General features: G+C 44.2%; 1 long non-coding RNA gene across 2 annotated transcripts in view; it reads right to left on the reverse strand.

Annotated features, from left to right (window-relative positions):
• Positions 1 to 21,816, reverse strand: part of LOC109376467 (uncharacterized) — a 372,029-nt gene that overhangs the window by 286,712 nt on the left and 63,501 nt on the right. For both annotated transcript variants that reach the window (XR_002122738.1, XR_002122737.1), the window contains exon 3: positions 13,452 to 13,528. This is a non-coding gene — a long non-coding RNA (uncharacterized LOC109376467). The remainder of the gene's footprint in view (positions 1 to 13,451; positions 13,529 to 21,816) is intronic.

Here is a 21,816-nt window from a genome sequence, read left to right on the forward strand (position 1 = left end):
GTGATGACCGCCTAAGTCAGCAGAAGCTGGTAGAACAAATGCTGTGGTGTGTGTGCCACTCTCATCCCCTCTAGGGCTGAGGAACTCATTCCAGCAGTGGCCATGAGTGCTGCCTGCCGAGTGTCCAGCAATCACCTTTAGTTGCATGAAACCGCCCCACACAAGATTTTGTTCCCTTTCAGGAGCAGTTCACGTCTGATGGCTGATCAATGCAGGGGTACACAGGCCCAGCCCCTTGTCTCAAATCCAAAATACTCTGAAAGCCTATTCCATATCCAGTTTCCCCAAACTGCAGTTTAACACCCCCTCTGGACTATCCACAAGAACAGTCTCCAATAAACTCCCTGCAAGCAAATCTTCATCTCAGAGTCTGTTTCCTGGGGAACTTTATCTAAGACAGTGGGGTTTCTGCCTTTGTCACCAAAGGAGTCCTAACTAATATACAATCCTCCAAGGCCCAACCCAAATGCCACCTCTTCCATAAAACCTTCACCAACATCAAGTGCTTCTTCCTTAGCTCCCAGAGCTTGTTAACTTGAACCTTGAGGAGAATTATCCATTCCTCCTCACATTACAGTTGATGGTGTGTCTGTCTGTCTGTCTCCTCCTGCAAAATTGTAAGGTCTTGAAGTCTTTTTTATGTCTGCCTGCGCTCTGACCACTTGGCACATAACTTGCACTCATTCTAAACTAACAGGCACCATGAGAAGCATCCTCTTAAAACTCCTCACTGGGACCATTTTGGGGAGATGGTGAAAACTGTATTAGTTATCTATTGCTGTGTAACAAAATATCCCAAAACTTAGCAGCTTAAAACAATAAAACATGTATTATCTCACCAGTTTCTGCAGGTAGGAACTCTGGAAGCAGCCTAGCTGGGCAGATCGGGCTCAGGGTCTCTCATAGGACTGTAGTCAAGATACCAGGCAGAGCCGTGACACATGAAGGTCTGCATGGAGCCGAGGGACCTGCTTCCAAGATGGCTCAGTCACATGGCTGTGCAAGAGGCCTGGGTCCCTCACACAAGGACCTCTGCACAGGGCTGCTTGAGTATCCCCTCAACATGGCAGGTGGTTTTCCCAAGAGTGAGGGACCCCAAAGCCAGATCAAGGAGAAAGCACATGCCTTTCATATCCCAGTGTCAGCAGTCTCACACTTAAGAGGAGAAGAGCTGAGGGCCCCCCCTTTGGAAAAGAGGCATCTCTAAAAGAAGTGTCGGCATGTTTTCAAACTACTGCAAGTATGCTATTCATGATACTGCTGCATAGTTTCCTCTCTGAGCCATAGGAGAATCCTCCCTAATCCCACCAGGAAAAACCCTAACGCTTTTCATAAGCAGCTTGATTGTTTTTACCTCCTGTGCCCTGTAAATTGGGCAACTGACTTGGTTGTAACTCTTTTCTCCCCAGAAATTTAAAACCAGATTTACAGCCCGCCTCCGTTGGGGGTAAAGTATTTCATGGCATGTATTTTATATGCCATCCTCATTCCTAAGTTTTGTTTCTCTATTCCCTGGATCTCCTGGTGCATCATTTTGCTTATTTTAAAATTTACTTTACTTTGCTATATGCTATGCATGCTAATCAGCTGCCTTAAATCCTTTTATTGACAAGGCCTGGAATAAATAAGTAAGTCCAAGCATACAAACGTATATACACACACTTAAAATAGGGCTCTGCATTTACTAGTATTATGTCCCTAGAGTCAGAGCACCAAATCATTTAAACAAATCCAGGTCATTTAATCTGACAGACCCTGTGATAAAAAGAATAATGAAAAGAAAACACAGTAACTGCTAACATTCATTGCGCATGAACGATGTGCAGGGCATGCACTCAACAATTTCACTCACTCCTTCATTTCACCTTCACAACGTCCCTAGGATTTAGGTACTCTCACGATCTCCACTTCCCAGGTAAGGCTTGGAGAGGTGAAGACACTTTCGCAAGATCACATTTCCAGAAAGCGGCAGAGCCAAGATTCACATTCAAGGTCACTGGGTCCTGAACCAAAGCTATATACTGCTTCTGCTTTTTTTAGGCCAAATGGAAAATAGGTTTTAACATGTTATCAGTGAGAAGACTGAAGCCCACAGAGGTGAATTCAAAGTCATCAAGTAGTTATTCAACATCTCTGGTGCCTAACATTGCGGCTAGAGATTTGGGGTATATAAAGGAACAGGAAAATATACAACTGGGGATTTCATAGACCAAGCAGCAACAGGTAACTCGTAAAGCAATTTTACAATAGAATTTACATGAGTCAAAATGAATACAATATACAGTACATGTTATAGGTAATCAAATAAGGCAGAAAACTCCATGACTTGAGAAGATAACCGAAGGCTTCTAGGAAAAGGTGAGATTTAGGCTGGACCTTGAAGGATGGACTAACGTTGGCTAGATACTGGAGTAACAGCATGGAAAGCATCACAACAATGAAATCCTCCAGGCATCACGTACATAATTCCAGAACCTTCGGCCCCTCAGGAACTACCTCTTAGATAAACCAGTTAACATACCTGTAACTTGGAGAAAGAAAACACGCATACGCATACACATGTACATATGCATATACATTCCAAATGTGGAAAGGAAAAGCCAAACGTAGCAAGAAACATAGGCATTGGGCTAGAAAATCAGAGATGGTACAACAGTGGCTCTCTCAAAAAAGAAGAAACAGGGATATATATAGGGGACCAAGGGGTTGCCAACCACGACCCTGTCATTTCTGACTTATAAGCTGAATCAACAAGCACGTTTAAGCGCTGTTTGTGGGGTCATAAGCTGTATGTCACAGCTCCAGCATGGCCAAAGATGACCGGACTCCTGAGGTCTGTTGGCTCCTCTATAAAATGAGGACAGTGCACATCCTTTCTTTGTGAAGATCAAATCATGTAATTTACATGAAAATGCTTTCCAGCCATACAACAGCATAATGATCCCTATAACAACTTGCTTTTAGATATAAAGTTAACACAGCTACTGGCAATAACCCAGAACAAACATCTTCCTGATGTTTGAATGCCCACCGCAAACAAACTCTGTGGCTTCTGCTTGAACTTCTTCAGTCTCAGGGAGCTTCTTTCCACACAAGACTGTGTATCCCATTTGGGGGCAACTTAAACTGAACTAAGGGTTGCCTCTTGGCACTTTTTACTGGTGCTGGCTTTACCAGCTAATAATGTTTGCCCCAGGTCTGTAAAGGAGAAGTAAAGGCAGATATGCCGCGTATTTGCTGGCGGTGGTAGATCAGAGACAAGTTTGAACAGCTTTGCGACTACTCTCCCTCTGTCAACATGCCTGTCACTCACTTCTTACCAGCCGCACTCATCTCCTATACTCTATCATTCCTCGGGCCTAGGAATGCAATTTTCAGTTTTCTGTGTCACAGAAATGGCCCATCAAGTGTCCCCCCAGCCTGACATTCTGTGCCGAGTTGGAAGCACGTGTCAGTGGCCTCTCGCTCCGTCCTCCAAACGGCCTGCTGCAGGATGAATCTGCCTGGGGAACCAGGTAAAGAAATCACTTATTTCCATGCGAATGTCCCCTTGATGGGTAATGAGGCAAACGACAGCAGCTGCATCTGCTGTGTAAGGCTGAAATGTCTCGAAATAGAATATGGCTCCCAGTTTTCCATGGGGTACCTGCATCAGCAATTCTATAAGTAAGTCACCAAGGGGAAGTGACTTTCTCTCGGGCATCCTTTGCCCCTAGCAAATCTTGGCTGTGCAAAGAGGAAAAGTAGGGTAAAGAGACGGGGCCATAGCCTGGGAAGGGCAGGAAGAAGGGAAGAGTTAAAAAAAAGGAATAAAGCGAGATACTGGTCTCATCTCTCTCCATTCATTCTCAAAATGTGCCTCTAACCATACTAACCTACACTCAGGTTGCAGGCTGTGTTTTCTCTCTGCCAGGCTTTTGCACATGCTGTTCCTTCCCCCTGGAATCCTCCGTTTTGCTTGACACGACTACTCATGCTCAGGCTTAAGGTATTAGCTGGGATGTCACGTCCCCCAGAAAGCTTTCTGAAACCCGGATAAGGGTCCGCCATACTTTCCCTGTCACTGCACTGATCACGCTATAGTCTAATTATATTTTACTTATCAGTCCCTCACTATTAAAAACAATAGCCAATGTCAACTGAGTACTTAATATGTGTTAATATGTATGTCACTTAATAGCACAATAATTCCACAAGGTAGTATCCCCCATTTAACAAGCGAAGAAACAGGCTCAGAGAGGCTAAATACCTTGACCCGGGTAACAATGGTTATGTATCAAGCAAGTGGCAGAGCTGGGCTTAGAACCCACATGATCTTAACCACCATGCTACGGCACATCCCCTTCTACATGGGGCAAGGACTGTGTCCTAGTCACATGGGATCCCAGTACTGGTGTGGCCAGCTAGTAGGTGACGCTCAATATATATTGGTTGATTGAATGAAGGTGCCATACACTGAACATGTGTGTCCTTCCAAAATTTATATGCTGCAAACCTAAACCCCAAGGAGATGGGATGAGGAGGGTGGGACCTTTGGGATGGGCTTAGTGTGGCTATAAAAGAGACCTAAGAAAGCTTCCTTGGCCCCTCTGTCATGCGATGTTACGGTGGGAAGACAGCAGCCTGCAAACCAGAAGAGGGTGCTCACCAGAAAGCCACCATACTGGCACTCTAATCTCAGCCTCCAGAGCTGTGGGAAATAATTTCTGTTGTTTTTAAGCCATCCAGTCTATGGCACTTTATTATAGCAGCCCAAGTAGACTATGATGGAATGAATGAATACGGGAATGAGTGAATAGAATCATTACATATTAGAAATAAAAGATTCCATAAGGTCAATTGCTATGGGAAGAAATGAGACTATGAAGGGAATTACTCTTATAAGAGTATGTGCTTCTCAGGACAGCCAGAAAACAGAGAAACAAACAGAAACCCATAATTTATCCTAATCAACAAGGGAAGCCAGAAGTCAAAACCAGAGCAGTACCAGCCAAGGGTTGGGACCAAGGAGGAGGCCATGAATGGGAAATGAGAAAGGGGTCAGGGGCTCTGGGGACTAGGAATATGAAAGGATGCAAAGGGCATGAAGGTCAAAAGAGACAGGTCGGGAAAGCTAATAAGTTAAGGGGTGACTGGAAGCCTGCTGTCGCTAGTGCTAGCCACACAGTGTAGTGGGTGGGTTGGCTGCCTTAGCATCATGGACATAGGAGTGAAGACACAAAATCCATAAAGATCCACATGGCGTGGATCAGAAGCGGACCTCCGCCCCCACTCCCTTGCCACTGCCGCATGCTGCTCCCCTAAGCAATGTGTGATCCTCACAGCATTTTTCTTTCTTTATTTATAAAAAACACAGATTCCCTGGACTAGCCACTTTAATTTTTCCCATAGTCGTTCTCTCGGTAGTTTCAATGCTCTGGTCCAAGACACGGGTAAGATAAGAAATGGGGTTGAGGATACCCTTTGCAAGGTCTGGGGTGGGTAGGGAAGGGCTTATTTATAAGTTGTCATATTTAGTACACTGGGACCATTAAACTCCATTCCTGCACAATTCATTTAGTATCCACAGTTGCTTGAAGCTTTTAAAATTCTATAAACGCCCATTTGGTGCCCTTTGTGTGCCGGGCACTAACCTGGAACATAAAGAGATGAGTAACACAAGGTTCATTTCTACAAGCCCAGCAAAGGCCTCTATGTGCAATGAAAGAAAGCCAGAACAGAGTTTAAAATCCGAAGACCTGAGCACAAGGCCAGATCCCTGTTCCAGTCTTCTGGGTCATTCTCTGATCCTGTTAAACGACCTCTCTGTGTCCTGGTTTTCTCATCTGCAGATTATTATCCTTCACTCATAGGGTCATCATGGGAATTGCATGAAAGAGCACATCAGAAAGAATCTTGCAAAAACTGTAAAGCATTTGGCATCTTCAATTGTCATTACTAGAAATTCTTCTAGCTCGCTACAGGGCCACCGTTTTAATAAGCAGGTTTAGCCAGATGCCTGGAATAGAGATTTGAATCCCACAAACGCAGACTTGACAAATAAAAGAAACCTCATTTGAGTCCAACTGATCTAAATTAATGTGTATTGAGGACCTATGGCATACAAGACACAAAAGTGAAATTGAGTCTTATACCAGCTGTGTCAGCTAGATATTGTCTCCCTATTTTAAAGAGGCTAAGACAGATAAAGTAACTTGCGTGAGTTACAAAAAATTCAATGGAGCTAGTAGGTGTACGCAGGTCAGCCAGTCTCCCCTATACCATGTTGCCATCTTTTCTTTTTTTTTTTTGCAAATACTTTATTCTGTCCATAAACGCTGCCCACCTCCAGCCCCTGAATCAGTAACCCCCAGACAGTCCATCACAAAGGATCTCCATATTCCATAACCCAATGATAACTTTTCTCCTAGCTTCACAAGCTCATTATTCCATAAGAAACCCACAAGGGACAAGCATATCAGCAATGAATGGAAAGGCATATATAAGCCAGTTTCTTTATCAGCGTTTCCCATGCTTATGATTTCAGGCTGTGAAGGAGGAACAGGAGGCGAACGTAATGCTAATAGCATCGTCCAAGGAGCAGCAGATAACAGCACCCACAGCCTGGGGAAGAACTGCCTTTGTGCCTTATGGGCTTTTTGTTACTGTCCTGGCTGTGAGATGAGATTCACAGAGATCAGATGTGATGGGTTTAGAAATCCCATGAACTCACAGCTGGCCCACAGATTCCCAAAAGAGGCACCAGGGCAAAGAATGGGTTCCCCCAGGTACCGCCTGCACAGATGCTTTGTGATTTCTTGCAAGGCAAGGAGAGAACCTGGCACTATTCACCTGGGAGGAGGGAAGTGTCAGGAGGAAGGCCTTGTCACTGCTGATGGGCTTCCTCAGGGCTTGGAGGGCTGAGCAGGTGGGAATTGAACTTTGGGGGAGAAACTATAAGGAGGCAGCCTGTCTCTCAGTACGAGCGGGAAATTAACATCCCATAAGGCAGTGGGTGCACTCAAGAGGAAGTGAGCAGTCTGCCCCCAGAACACTCAAGAAAAGCTAGGAAACCTCAGAGGGGATGTCACAGAGCGTATCTATGCATCTGATGAGGTGAGATGATCAGAGGACATCAAATTCTGTTCCAAAACTGGGATTCTGACTGGGGGTGAAGGTCATAAGGTAGTCAAGGTCATAGAATCAGAACTCCAGCTTTTCAATTTATTACCTATGTAACCTTACACAAGCTACTTAACTTCTCTAGGCTTCAACTTCTTCTATGAAATAGGGATTATAATAGTAGTGATCTTTTATAGATGTGTGAGAATTAAATGAGTTAATGAATGTGCAGTGCTTTAAAAGAGTGTTTGGCACATGCTCAGTACTCAGTACTCAGTAGACATGTACTAAGTAATAAGTACTAAGACATGCCAGATAGTCTTCTGAACCGCAATCATATACAACACAGAGAGGTACTTACTCTCATGAATAAACAAATATATAATTTCAGATGCTGATGCTGATAAGAGTTATGAAGAAAATAAAATAAAGTAATAAAATAGAATATCTTTGAGGAAGGGGTGAGGGGGCATTAACAAGGGCAGATAGAGATGGCCTGTCTGGGCTGAGTTGTAGCAAAATCAAGAGAAGAAGCCAGCCATGCTGAGCTGGGGCGTCCAGGCAGAGGGGATAACAATCACACAGGCCCTGAGGCAGATCAAAGCTGCATATGTTAAGAACAAGGGGAAAAGGAGCGAGAAACAACGGGAGATGACATCAAAGGTGCAGGCAGGGCCCAGGCAGTAGGGCGCTGTAGGCCACAGTGAGTTCGGAATTTCTTCTATGGCATGTGGGAAGACACCTGAGGTTTTAGGCAGGGTAAGACACTGTACAATTTATACTCTATAGAGACCATGCCCTTGACTTTTAAAAACCTCCCATGCAGGATCCTTCCCGTTCCTTCCTCATTTGCAGAAGTCCCCAAGGCTCTAAAAGAGCTCAGAGTTACAAAACAGAAAGTGTCTGGGTCTCTAATCTCGTAGGCATGCTTGTGCTGACCAGGAACACTAATGTTGGGCTGTCATGGAGTAAAAATCAACTTCATGTATTAAGCCAATGAGGGATGTCAGGAAGGAGGGAGAAAGGGAGAGGAGAGAGAGGAGGGGGAGAGAGGGAGAGGAAAAGAACATTTCTGCTGCTCCACAAAGGATGCACAAGCGGGGTTAGTAATGAGCTACATGGAAGCAGGAGACCCTCCATCTATCTCCCTCACAGTGAACAGAGTGGGCAATTGTTTTTAAGTAAGTGAGCGGGCTCCATCAAGAACCAGCTAAGCCATGGCATGCATCAGTCATCAAGCACCTCCCTTGTGAAAGTTGGCTATAAAGGAAAATGGCAGAAAATAAAAGTAGACCAGGTTAGCCCGAGATAGCATCCTCCAGGTATCCTACTTCCCTTTTCAGAAGCCAGGTTTGAAATAAATAACTTTTTTTTTTCTCTATCAGACCAGACCACCTTTTTGAGTCCTCTCCAGATAGATAGGCAACATTTGCTTCCAAAAATGACAAGGCCCAGGTAGTTGAGTTTTAGACAATAGCCAGGCACTTGCTAATTCTATGCATCCTGAGAGATGCTCCACTACCCAAGAACGACTGGTACATCAGGTGCATACATTTGTGCGTAGTCACACATTTGACAAGCATTTACTGAGCACCTACTTTGTACTAGGCACTGTCTAAGTACTGGGGATACAGGTCAAGTTCTTTTCTTGCTAAAATAGTCAACCATATACAAGACAGACAAGTGTCCCTATTCTCAAAAGTAAACAAATAAAAATAATTTCAGATGCTAAGTGCTATGAAGAAAATAATAAAGTATAATATAATAGAGTATATTTGAGGATGGGGCAAGGGGTCAAAAGCTAGGGCAGGCATGAATGCTGACATCCTGGGAGGAAGGAAAGAGACAATACGCAAACAAGTAAAACTATGTGCCAAGTGGTAAGATGCACTATAGTGAAAATAAAGCAGGAAGCGGTGGAGCAATGATGTGAAGGGTATTAAGAAGTGGGTTAATATAGGAAGATCTAGGAAGTCATATATTCAAGCCTTGTGAGGCTTTCGTTATGGGGACAAGGAAAGGGAAGGAGTCAAGGATATCCCCTCTATTTCCGGTTTGTGCAATGGATGGAGGTGTCATTTACCAAGAGAGAGGACAGTGTAGGAAAAGCAAATTTGTGCAGAGAGAAGGTCCTGAGTTTGGTTCTGAACATCCCTCTGTGATGTTCAAATATGAGTAATGATACTAAGTAGATGATGTACATAACACCATATAGATGGGAACTGAAGTTTTGGGTATTGTTATGGACTGAATGTTTTCTGTCCCCTTCAAAATTTGTGTGTTGAAATACTAACCCCCAAAGTGATGGTATTAGGAGGTGGTGCCTTTGGGGGGGTGATTAGATCATGAGGGTGGAGCCCTCACGAATGGGGCTAGTGCCCTTAGAAAAAAAAAAGCCCACAGAGCTAGTGCTCTCACCGCTTTCCACCATGTGAGGGCACAGCAAGAAGATGGCCATTTGTGAACTGGGAATTAGGCTCTCACCAGTCACTGACTCTGCCAGCACCTTGATCTTGGACTTCCCAGCCTCCAGAACTGTGAGAAATAAATGTTTGTTGTCTAACCCACCCAGTCTATGGTATTTTTGTTAACAGCAGCCCAGATGGTCTAAGACAAAAATGAATGAGGATTCTTAAAAACCTGAAGGTCCATAGTGCAGGGTGCTAATGGCAGCTCTCTGAATTCGTCCACGTCCCAGGTTCCTTCCATCTTTTTTGCTCCGCCATTTTTAGAATGCAGCCCTTGTCACATGGCCCAAGATGGCTGCAGGAGCTCCAGCCAGTACGTCTGGCCAGACAGGAAGCATCCTAGTGTTTCTTTTCTGATATTAGTCTGCTCTGAGACCTTGGGAAACTCATCTCGCCTCCCTGGACCTGTTTTCCCATCTGATCTGTCATGTTCCTTGTTGCTCTAACATGTCCTAACTCTGTCAGAATTGGGGTGTAGTAGCTTCCACCCAAAGCCAAAAGTCTGGGGCACAGCCATACAGGGTATTTATTGACTTGACTGAGAAACTGACCTTTAAATATTCCATTTTCACATTGGTGCTTTGGATAGGAGCTCTCCGGAGAACTCTATGGGTAATTGCTTTTGCCTCTGCTTTAGAAGGGACTGACTTTGATGCAATGCTGTTCTCATCTGCAGGTCTAATTTAGCTCTTTTGTCTGTATTAAACTCACTGGGATGTATCCTTTGTGTGGCGCCAAACGCATCACATGGCTGGCCATTTCTAGCTGAATTTAGACCTGCCCTTTCAGCTAAGGATCCTGGGATGCTCTCACGGCCGGGGTTGGACAAGCTGCCTTCCAACTCCCTCAGGATCTTCTCTCTGGGAGCTGCGAGTAATGTGGACCAGCCACTGGGTGTCAGCATTGCTTTGTCCAATTATAAGGCAAAAAAGATTTGTGTGGTTTGGGAGTTGTTTATGCAGTAAGTTTGGGGCTCTGAAGTGGGCACAAGCACAGTTACATTTTTACGGCTCTTAGCATTAACCAAAGAAGTTCACGCCTCTGTCTTTACATCTAGACTCCCTCTACTCATTTGAGCCCCTCTGTGTCCCTTGCCTAGATTACTGAAACAGTCCCCATTGCCAGTTTTGTGTCCCTCAAGTCTATCTTTCTTCATTTGGTTACAATCAGGACTATAACAGGCTCAATTACAGAATAACAAGCCCCCTGTCACTAGAAGTTTGCAAAGAGAAGCTACAAAACCACCTAGCAGACGTGTGTCTGTGTGTGTATCTTATAAACACATGTGTACATGTGTATACACCTACGTCTCTTCCTGGCCTGAGAACCTTCACTAACTCCCTATTGTCCATAACAGAAAATCCTGAACTGTCTAGCTTTGCAAACAGAGCTGTCTACTACCCGGCTGCCTGCAACCATCCCCTCAGCCTCATCTCCTGTCTCAAACAGAGCGCTTCAGTAAGAGTGGACAAAGGGAATTTGACACACTCCGTGTCTCTGCCCATCCTGCTTACCAGGGAAACGTCCTGTCCTCCTTCCGGAGCGAGCCTCCCCTGGAAGCGTGGAGGAGCCCTGCCCCAGTGCCCACTCCCCAGCCTAAGCTCAGTGCCCTTTCTGTGAAAACCCAGGGCACTGGGACTAACTGGACAATTTACCCCAGTGTGTCCAAGTCTCTGTAAAGTGTCTCTCACCAACTAGATTAGGAACTGCTTGAAAACAAGGACTTTTCATCTTTGTGTCTCTGGCTTCTGTCATGTGTCAAGCTGGTTGTTGACAGTTAATAATATTTATTTAACCAAACGCAATGGAACCTATGTGGTTATTAAGCTTATTTTGCTGGATCTGCTATGTCTCTTAATGCACCCCCTGTTCACCATCCCAATTGCAGTGATCCTGGTTGAGAGTTTTCCAAACTTGTCACTTCCTTTGCTTGGTGATTTTTGCCATACCTGGGTATCACACGGGCTAGTTTTTTAAAAAGGCTTTTTCTTTACACTTTTTCTTTATATTTGTCTCAAGTAAATTAGTTTTAAAATAAAACTTTATATTACTACCATAATCAAAAACTTATATCACTTGCCACAAATAGATAGTTTAAGAAAATACAGTGAAAAGCATGCTATTTAATTCTAGCTAGACAACCTTGCCGCTCTAGTAGACACACTGAGACCATTCATGAGTCTTCCATCCCTTTCTGTATCCAGGCCTCTTTGACACATGACTTTGAGTTCCTCTCACTAAATAGACAGAGCCCATTTCTCCATCCCTTGATTCTGAATTCAGCCATAGAACTTGTTCTCGCCAATGCTGTGCTAGTGGATTTGACACTTGCACAGGCATGAAAAGCTCTTACCTGGGATCGCTCCTCTGCAGTGAGAAGGTGCCCAGGCTCGCCCGATGGAAGGATGTAAGAAATACATGAAGTGGAGCCCACTTACCCAGGCCAAGTCAGCTGAGACTTACTAAACTTGAGAGCAAATCCAGTCCAAGCCCAAAGGAATCACTGGCCTTAATAGCTGACTTCAGACTCCCAAGCTAAATAAAGGTTTATTGTTGAAAGGCATGGAGATGCTGTTGAATGTATGCTACATACTCATACATTAACATAGCAATGGATAATGAATATACTTGCCAAGGCTCTGGACCTGAAGTGTTTTCTCTTTGTTAAAAAGGTAGATTACAAAGTGTTGGAGAGGTGTTAAAATACTAGCTCCCCACTGAGAATGTCTCTTCAATATAATCAGACGGATTGACATACCACTGAAAAGGGAATAATAATTGCCTCGCTTAATAATTCCATGTAATTCGCCATAGTTTAGACCTAAAATTATCTCTGTGCCTTTCCCACACTTTGAGATACATTACCCTAGCTAGCTCTTGCCCTTTCTATCTTTCTTGCCCTTTCTGGTCCAAAATGGTCTTGGGCACATTGCTAAAAACTATAGTCCAAACATGATTCAAATTCCAAGTACCCCAAGATCTGGTCCCAGCCCTGCCCCTCCAGGCTCGCTCCCACTACTTCTGCTCTTCATATAACTAGTACAACCACCCAACTCGTTCAGCGCTTACTGGAGTACTTATTTACTGCAGCTGTTCGGCCAGAGTCAAGAACCGAACTGGGACATGGAGAGGGGTGTGATGGGTAAGATGCAGCCTTCACATTCACCAAGTTCTCAGCTCATAAGTAAAGCATACAAGCAACTACATAACTCGAATCTAATCTGTGAAGAGTAAGCCGGGAAGCCATAGAAACCTATAGGATTGACATCTAATGTGAATGCTCAGGAGCAGGAGAAGTTTGAATCACAGAAGGATCCCAAGGGCATTGATGGTCTTGGATACAATGAAACCTCTCCTGATTCTTCCGCCATAAGTTGGAAGAACTGTTCATTTTTACGAACCCCCATAGCTCTTCATCGCTCATTATATATGATTTAGACTTATATTATCCATTCTCTCAGATGATCAACTCTTCACAAGCATTGCTCATTTATCTTTGCACCAACCACAGCAGTAGCAGGTCAAGAGGCAAACACTGAGCCTTAGCACATGTTTGGTTGATGGGTCAATGGGCAGATGAATGAATGTGTGTATGAATGGGAGGTCATAAGAGAAACAAATCATATTATAAGAAAATCTTCTGGCTCTCTGTAAGTCATTCCATCTAGTGGTGGCCCAATTCTGTGGTTCCAAATCTGGCAGCCCATAAAGTGTACCTAGGGAGCTTTAAACATACATATTCCTGGGACCTACTGCCTTTGGATATTCTGATTCAACACATACAGGATGCAGCCCAGTAATACATATTTTAATAAGCTCCCCAGAGGATTCTGAAACATCTGGTCCAAGGGCCAATGCGTGGGGATTATACGTCTAACTCACCTGAGTGTCACATGGCTTCATATTTGCAGGTGTTCTGTTTGTTTCTTTTCATGAGTGGTTCAAACCATCCAGATAATCTGCAAGAAGAAAATACTCCTATGACTTGGAAAAATCCACAAGGAGCTGTACAATAGTTATATAATGTACTGACATGTATTAAGTATATAATAAGTTTCACACATTTTGCTAAGTGCTTTCATTTAGCACTGCTCATTTAATCTTATCAGCAACCCTAATTAGAGGTTTTTAAACCATTTTATTGAGATATGATTGACATACAAAAAGCTGCATACATTTAATGTATACAACTTGATGAGCTTGGAGGTAAATATACTTGTACAACTGTGAAGCCATCACCACAATGTACACCATAAACATATCCACCACCTCCAAAAGTTTCCTCCCACCTTCTTAATAATAAATTATTTGATGTGATAAAAATATTTAACATGTGATCTACTATCTTAGCAAAATTTCAAGAATACAATACAGTACTATTAACTATAAGAACTGGTATGGTTTGCATCCTCCAAAATTCATATGATGAAACCCTGTTCCCAAAAGTGATGGTATCAGTAGGTGGGATCTTTGGTGGTGATTAGACCATAAAGGTGGGAAGTTTGTGATCCCCTTCCTTACTATAATAAAAATACCATAGATTGAGTCACTTAAGCAATAAACATTTATTTTTTACGGTTCTGGGAGCTGGGAAGCCCAAAATTAAGGCACCAGCAGATTCGGTGTGTGGTGAGTTCATAGCTAGCCATCTTCGCGCTGTAACCTCACATAGCAGAAGGGGCAAGGGAGCACTCTGAGGTCTCTTTTCTAAGGGCACTAATTCCATTCAGAAGAGCCCCACCCTCATGACCTAATCACCTCCCAAAGACCCCACCTCCTAATACCATCATAGGAGGTTAGGGGTGTAACTTGTGAACCTTGGGGAGGGGAAGAAGGGATGGGGAGCACAAAATTCAATTCATTGTAATACGTTATATCCAATGACCTTCAAAAGCTCACTGCCCATCACTAAACATTTGACAGGCCCAAGTCTCCCTTAAAAGAAGAAAAGAATTTAGAAAGTATATCCAAAAGAAGGAAAACAGACTCAGACATAGCTCTGCAATTGCTTTGAGAGGCATAGTCTATAATGAGTCACACCAAGCAAACAAGAATTCTGAAAGAGCCAACGTAATTGGTTTAAATTGTGGTTCCATCACCTGTAAGGTGTGTGACATTGGGGAAGTTACCTAACCTCTCTAAGCCTTGATTTCCTCGTCAGTAACATGGGATAATCATAGTACCTCTTTTACTATTTAGGTTGTCGTGAAGATTAAGCAAGATAGTACAAATAAGTACAGGTGGAAATCATATTAATAACAATAATATAAATAAAACTATTATATGTTTATTATGTGGTGTCAGATATTGTTCTAAGCAATTTATAACACCCCCCCTCTCCCCGCCAATAAAAACAAATCTATACCATCCTAAAAAGGAGACCTCTCTCCCTCTTCTTGGACCTCCAGTGATGGGTACCCATTAACTTCCAGACTCTCTCTCTAGAATGTAATCTTTGCAGAGGTGGAAGTCATCTCTTCTCATTTACTGTGGTACCCCAGACCTAGATATCTTTTCTCAAATAGTTTTTTAAGAATCACATCAATGAGATGCATAAAGGATTAACCATTCTATAGGGTTGCCATTGTTATTAATAAAAACAGTTAACATTGAGCATATATAATATTAATAATCAATTAATGATAATAGCTGAATTGATTGAGCATATGGAGCATATTACTCTACAGGGATGATCGCATCTCAGCCTCAGGGAAACCCAATGTGATATGTACTACTCTATTATCACTTCTGTTTTATAGAAATATATACTGTGGCACAAAGAAAAAAAGCTAAGGAACCTGTCCAAATCCCCAAACTTTGTTACATAGTAGAGCAGGAATTTCCACCAACCAGTCCAACTCTGGCATTCATGCTCTCGCAATACCATATTGCCTCTACGGGATGCAACACTGGAAGGACCCCAGCAGTTAGCATCCTTCACTTTGCAGTAATCTGCTTTTCATCAAAATCTTTTTGCTTTATCCTGAGTGAAGTGCACATAGCTAGATCTTTAAGGGCCGGCACATCCTGGGGCCCGTCATATATTGTCACTGAGCATCCTGGATTCCACGTTAAATAAAGGATGATGCCCTGCAGTTCAGGTTCTGCACAAACGTGCCGATGATGGGTTGCTGGTTAGCATGTCAGCTGAAGGACAATATATTTTAATGCAAATGCAATGAGCTGGAACGACAGCATTTTCTTCAACAGCCTTAACTAGGTTAGCATGACCTCCGAGAGGGACCAGAATTCTAACAGCCAAATTAGAATAGAAAGTCTTAGGGAGATTTCTATGCTAATCAGCCATGTTTTACTGGAACGATTATGTGCAGCACAATGGCCATTTGCCAGTTTCAGCCAGGGCATCATTTGGTCAGGTGACCGACAGAAAATGATGACTCAGAAAGTGCTGGGGAGGCCAGAAAAGTTGTGGCAGAGCTGAGATGAGAATACTAGGACCCCAAAGAAAGAAGATTTTTCTTACAGGGATTCTAGCACCCATCATGCCTGCTCTGCGGTTTGTTTGTGCTGCAGTAAAAATCCTCTGTTTGAGAGTTAATAGGAGCCATGTACCTCTGGACCCTGAAAACAGGGACAAGAAGGAGAGAAAAACAAGAAAATGGTTCTGTCCAGGCTGGGGATTTCCCCTTGCACCTAATCTTTGCTCTTAGCATGCAGACCTTGTGTTCCATGGAAGTAAAGGGGAGACACCATCTTCTGTGACCCGGGCCAGAAACAATCTCGTCATCCCTTACATTTGTTTTGTCTTGGAGTTTAGGGAATTGACAGAAGCTGAGCTGGTTAGACACAGAAGCTTGTACTGACTAAAGCTTAGAGAAACAATCAAACCTGATTTTCTCTACTCTTCCCCATGTGTGTCAGAGTCAACGACAATCAGAGAAGGAAAGGAAGAACTAAAGATGGACCACAGTGCTCCTCGGCACAATGCCATCTGAACCGATTTTTAATGGTTTTCAAAAGATACCTTGGCACCCCCTCAGACATACTGAATCATAACCACAAGGGGAAACAGAGGAGAAAGCATCTATATTTTTAAATAAGCTGTCCAGGTGATTCCAATGCAGAACCGGGTTTGGGAATCGCTTCCTTACATCATCATCACACAGAGGAAAAGCACTGATGCTCTTCTGGGTCCCTACTGCCCAGCGTCCAGGCTCTAAATGCAGAACCAAGAGCTGTGATCCAAATAACATAGCTGTTCTGCATGTTGACATTGACCCCAAACAACATTAAAGTCATTAATATTCACCTAGCACTTGATGTGTGCCAGGAACATTTACACAGATTATCTTGTTTCAGTCAAAGGTTAATGTCGTCTTAAATATTTAAAAATCTGATGTTTATATACGTTACTCTCAGTCAGAAATGTTTAACAACAATAACATTATATGTAATTGGATCATACAATTTTGTTCACACTTCAACCTGGATGAAGATGGAAAATAAATTTATTTTTCTTGCAACTGAACTTTCATTTCTCTATAACTTCCATCTGACAGGAAAATGAACTAAATGATCAATCTAGTTCAAATTCTGTCTCTTCTTATTATCTAAATTGCCACTTTAGGTACTGTCAGTCTCCCTAGAATAAGAATTATTTTAATCTCTCAAACAACCTCTCACTGTTTCTCCACCAAGATGAATTCTGGGTAAAAGGAAAGCCTGGGGAGAGAAAGGGATGTGTGATTTAGTGCATTCAAGGTGATAGGCGGGGTAGTGGGATGGCGGCCTGCCTATCCTGGTCCCGGGATCACATCCCCCATCCCCCTGCTTTCTCCCTGCCCCTCTGGCCTGCACAGCAGAAATGGAAGCTGGAATGACAGTGACTCTCATCTGCCCTCCTGCCTCCACCAGAGGAGACCCTGGCTATCCGGGCCTCACCTCGCCTGCTGCCAGCAGCATAGATTTCTCTACGGTTTGGCTAGGAACTCCACTCTCCCCACCTGGCAGGTCTGATCTGCTGCCTTTACTGCAGGGCCACCTTGTCCAAAGCACCGTAACCCACGTTGGCAAGATCCCAAACGCACTCAGGTGTCTGGATCAGCCTATACCACGCAGGACCAGCAGGTCCATCTCGTGCTGCAGGCAGGTGAAGAAGCACATCTACTCTCAGTCTTGCCCTCATTTATCTTGTGAGCCGCTGCTTCCTGTGCCAAAGCCAGCACAGGGATGAGAAAATCGGGGCTGTGTCTCTTTGCTCTGCTCTCCCACTCGCTTCTGCCTCCTTCCGCTTCCGCTTCCCACCCCCTGTGAAGTCAAGAGGGGCAGGCTCTTCACTTGGAGACCTTCCTTAGACAACACAGCAACCCCCTCTCAGAACTGGAGTCTGGTTTCTCGGGGATGTTCTTTTTGGTCTGTATCCCCCCTCTGGCACTCCTAACCTCGCTTTTCTTTCTCTAAGCAAAAGAAACCTCCAGCCAACTAGGGCAAAGCTCATGTAACTGGGAAGACGAATGATAAAAATATGAACATTTTAGAAAATATCACCCCATTGTATATGTTTATGATTTCAAAATGAGTTTTACTTTGCAAGGAAGGCAAAATAGGAATTACTATAATATCTCCATTTTACAAAGGAAGACACTGAGAGACAAATGATCACATGATTAGTAAACATTCTAGAATACTGTCCTTTACTGAGAGCTGTCTTCTTTGTATGATGCACATTACTTTTCTTTGTTTGGTGGTACTTTTTAGGCAATGCTTTCTTGAGTAATGAGTCCCCTTAGCCAAGTCCCACATGGGTGGTCCTATCACATTAGCTACCTATTCAAACCCTACTGCCTAAAAGACTCACGTCAGATACCACCTCTCCCGTATCAATCCCACGACTTTGCTCTACTTTGAACCCTTTTGAAGGTGTAGTCCATACAACATTATATGACACAGAATTCAATACCGCACTGCCTTATATTGCTTTCTAGGTTATCTATCATCTATGGAACTCTTGCCTCTCAACGAGTCCGTAGCTGTTCTGCAAGCCGTTTGAAGGCAGGGGCTATGCTTCTAAAGTCCTATTCTAGTGGTAAGACAATAGATTCTGAAGTTAGGCTGCTCAGGTTCAAGTCTTGGTTCTGCTGCATATAAGCTGTGACATCCTGAGCATGTCACTGAGCCTCTCTGAGCCTCTGTACAGCCCACCCCCCGCTCCGCCCCATCCTCCACCTATAACATGGAGATAATAATATGCCTACTCACAGATGTGTCATGGACATTAAATAAATTAATGCATTTAAAGCATTTAAAAGAGTATGAAACACACTGTAAGCACTATATGCATGTTTGATATTTCGATTTTATGCCCCTTAGCACGTAAGGCGGAGTACAAAGCGGGTACTGGTTTATGCTTCTCAGTTGAACTATTTGAATTCATTGAAGAGTTTTATTTTAGTGTGTTAGTTGAAATAAAATTTCTGAGATGCAACGCTAAACTTATCTATTTAAATTCTTTAGATAAATGAGTATAAAATCTTTTTATCACAAAAAAATCACTCCCTCAACACTACATCTCACAAAAAAATAATAGTCCTCTCGTCATCTTCCTGTGTATCTATATCACACAAAGAAAGCATTTTCTTAACCTTAGCCCCTTTAAGCAACACAACACTTCCGAGAGGTTAGCAAGTCAAGGAATAGTGTTCTCATTGTACGCGGCAAAATGAAGGTGCTGGAAGTCAAGTGGTTGGACCACGTCATTGAGAAAGCTATCATGGGAGACGGGGATGGAACTCGGGGTTCTCCTGCCCCCAGCTACACATCTGTGCTCTGGGCTGGCCAGTTAGAAAACAGTTTCCTGCCCATGATCTCACGGGACCCTTTTGGGGACTTTCTGAGCTTCTCAGAAAAGGCATCACAATCGCTATTTTGCAGTTGAGAACACCACACCTGTGAGGCCTACGACGTGGCAGAACCCAGGCGGGAATCCAAGAGTCCTGATCAAGAACCCGAGGTCCCTCTATCTCCTGACAGCACCCAAGCCCGGTGTGTAGTCCTCAGATGAGGTTCTGCTGCGTAGTGCTTACAAGGTAGGTCTGCCCTCCTACAAACCTGGGGCTGGCAGCATCGCCTCTGGAAAGTTCCTGATCTTTCTGGGCCTCAGTTTCCTTATCTGTAAGATGCAGATCATACAAGTATTTTTCCCCATGAGATTTAAAAGAGAATTAAACTGTATAGTCTGTAGGTACCTGGCCACAGTATGCAGCAAATATTAAAGACTCAGCCATGATAGGTGGGAGAAACACTCCTCACTCATCATGCTTTCATGTGCAGGAACTTCAGCTAGACAGACACGTGTGGCCTCTCCCTCTGGGTCTTATACTCTGCAAGAAACAGGTAAGACTCACTAGTGTGTACATTTGGTTGGGTACTTTGGGGTCTCCTCTCATTGATGCATTCGGCTCAACAAAGGAGGTCCCCACATTGTAAGAGCAGGCCTGTGATGGCACAACCTCACCTGGTCTGAGGAAGTTCTTTCCTGGGGTGCCGTATCAAGACATTCATGGTTGTCTCATTCCTAAGCCACGTCCTCCAGACTACCTTTCATCAGTGATACAGCTGACATTTTGCTTATCATCTTTCTGATTCTTAAATCTACCTCTTAATAGGTTTGGACTTACAGAAGAAGGTGAACACAATCTACTGGTACCCTAAAATCCTAACAAATATGAGCAGATTCTGTGGTTATCACCATGACATAAAAATTGCTTCTAGGGCTGGCCGAGTGGCGCGATGGTTAAGAACTAGCTTGGGACGCCAGAGGGCCCCAGTTCGGATCCCACATGTGAGGGCCAGTGACACTGCCCTCCACAGCTAAGATGCTGAACAACAGCTCAACCTGGAGCTGGGCTGCTGTGAGTAGCCGGCGACGGCGTAGGCTGCAGCCCCTGTGGCAGTGGGTTGCCATGGGCTACCGTGTGTGGCCAGCAGCCAGCGTGAGCGGCCAGCAGCCCCTGTGAGCAGCCGTCCAGAGGCCGGCGACTGATCTGCCTCACTCGGGAAGAGCGCAATGATGGTGCCAACTTGGGCCAGTGAAGCAACGTCCTCCACAACTAAACTGAAGAACAAAATGACAGCAACTTGTCTGTTCCCCTTCCCCCAATTCCCCAGCACTGTTCCCATCCCCCCAATTCCCCAATAAAAATCTTTTAAAAAAATTGCTTCTAAGCACAGGTCTCCTGCTTCTGTGCATGCCATCAGATGGCTGACATGGCTCTCAAGGGTTTGGCTGCTACATTCAGCAACAGCCAACTGCCTGCGACACCAGGAAGCCAGAGGTGGAACAGGCCATAGCCTTCAATATTTCCCAACCTCAGGTCTTAGGGATGCGTTGAGGATGAAGCTGATTCAAGACACTTTCTCATTTCTTCTGTGCGTGGCCTACTGTGATTAGCAACCAAAGCCCAGCTAATTCTCTGTCATTTTCTCAATGTTCTGCTAGACGAGTTTCACCTTGGGTGTCCCCAGAACTTTGTCAGAGTAGATGGGGAATTCTAGGAGGGTGACTAGACATCCAGTCTATTTTGGTTCTCCAGTTTTCCGGCAGCCTGGTGTCTGAGCTAAGAGGAATGTGACTGTGGCAGAGTACAAGGGAGCGCCGGTGGCAAAGGCTTGCACATGTCTATTTCTGGCTGTCCCCTGATGCTGTGTCATTGGAGGAGCTGTGACATCACAGCCTCTGCCTTTTTACAAGGGCCTGACACTCCAAGTGACTCATAGAGAATGTCTACTGTGGCTGCCAGCCTGGCTCAATACACACAGACTTAGGGAGTCACACAGAATGACTTATGCTGGGGTTGGGCAGGGGCATGAAGACAGTCACAGGCTATTAGGACTAGCAGCGACCTTAACTGCCCTCTCGTAAAAGCCCCATCTAAAGCCTGAGCCCCTGAGAAGTGGGCCTCCAGGTTGCGCTTGCGTATCTCCAAGGACATTAAGCTCATTATCTTACAAGGCAGCTGTAGGAGGGTGACTCGAGGCACAGATAACAGCGTCTGTAAGCAACACAAGCTTTTCATCTCATTCAACAAGAAGCCTGAAGGCACCAGGGTTTGTTAGTGGCTCAGGAGAGTCACCAGGGGCCAAGGTTCGTTCCATCTTGCAGAAAATCAGTGATGGCATTCTTCATTGGCTCAATGATCTTTCTCTCATCTGCTACTGTCAAAGCAAGAAGCAAGTGGTGCATACCAGAGGTTTTCTCCTCCTGGCTCTCTCCTGTTTAATCAAGATG

This window comes from Hipposideros armiger, unplaced genomic scaffold, assembly GCF_001890085.2.
Source record: "Hipposideros armiger isolate ML-2016 unplaced genomic scaffold, ASM189008v1 scaffold_1135, whole genome shotgun sequence".
NCBI classification, from domain to species: Eukaryota; Metazoa; Chordata; class Mammalia; order Chiroptera; family Hipposideridae; genus Hipposideros; species Hipposideros armiger.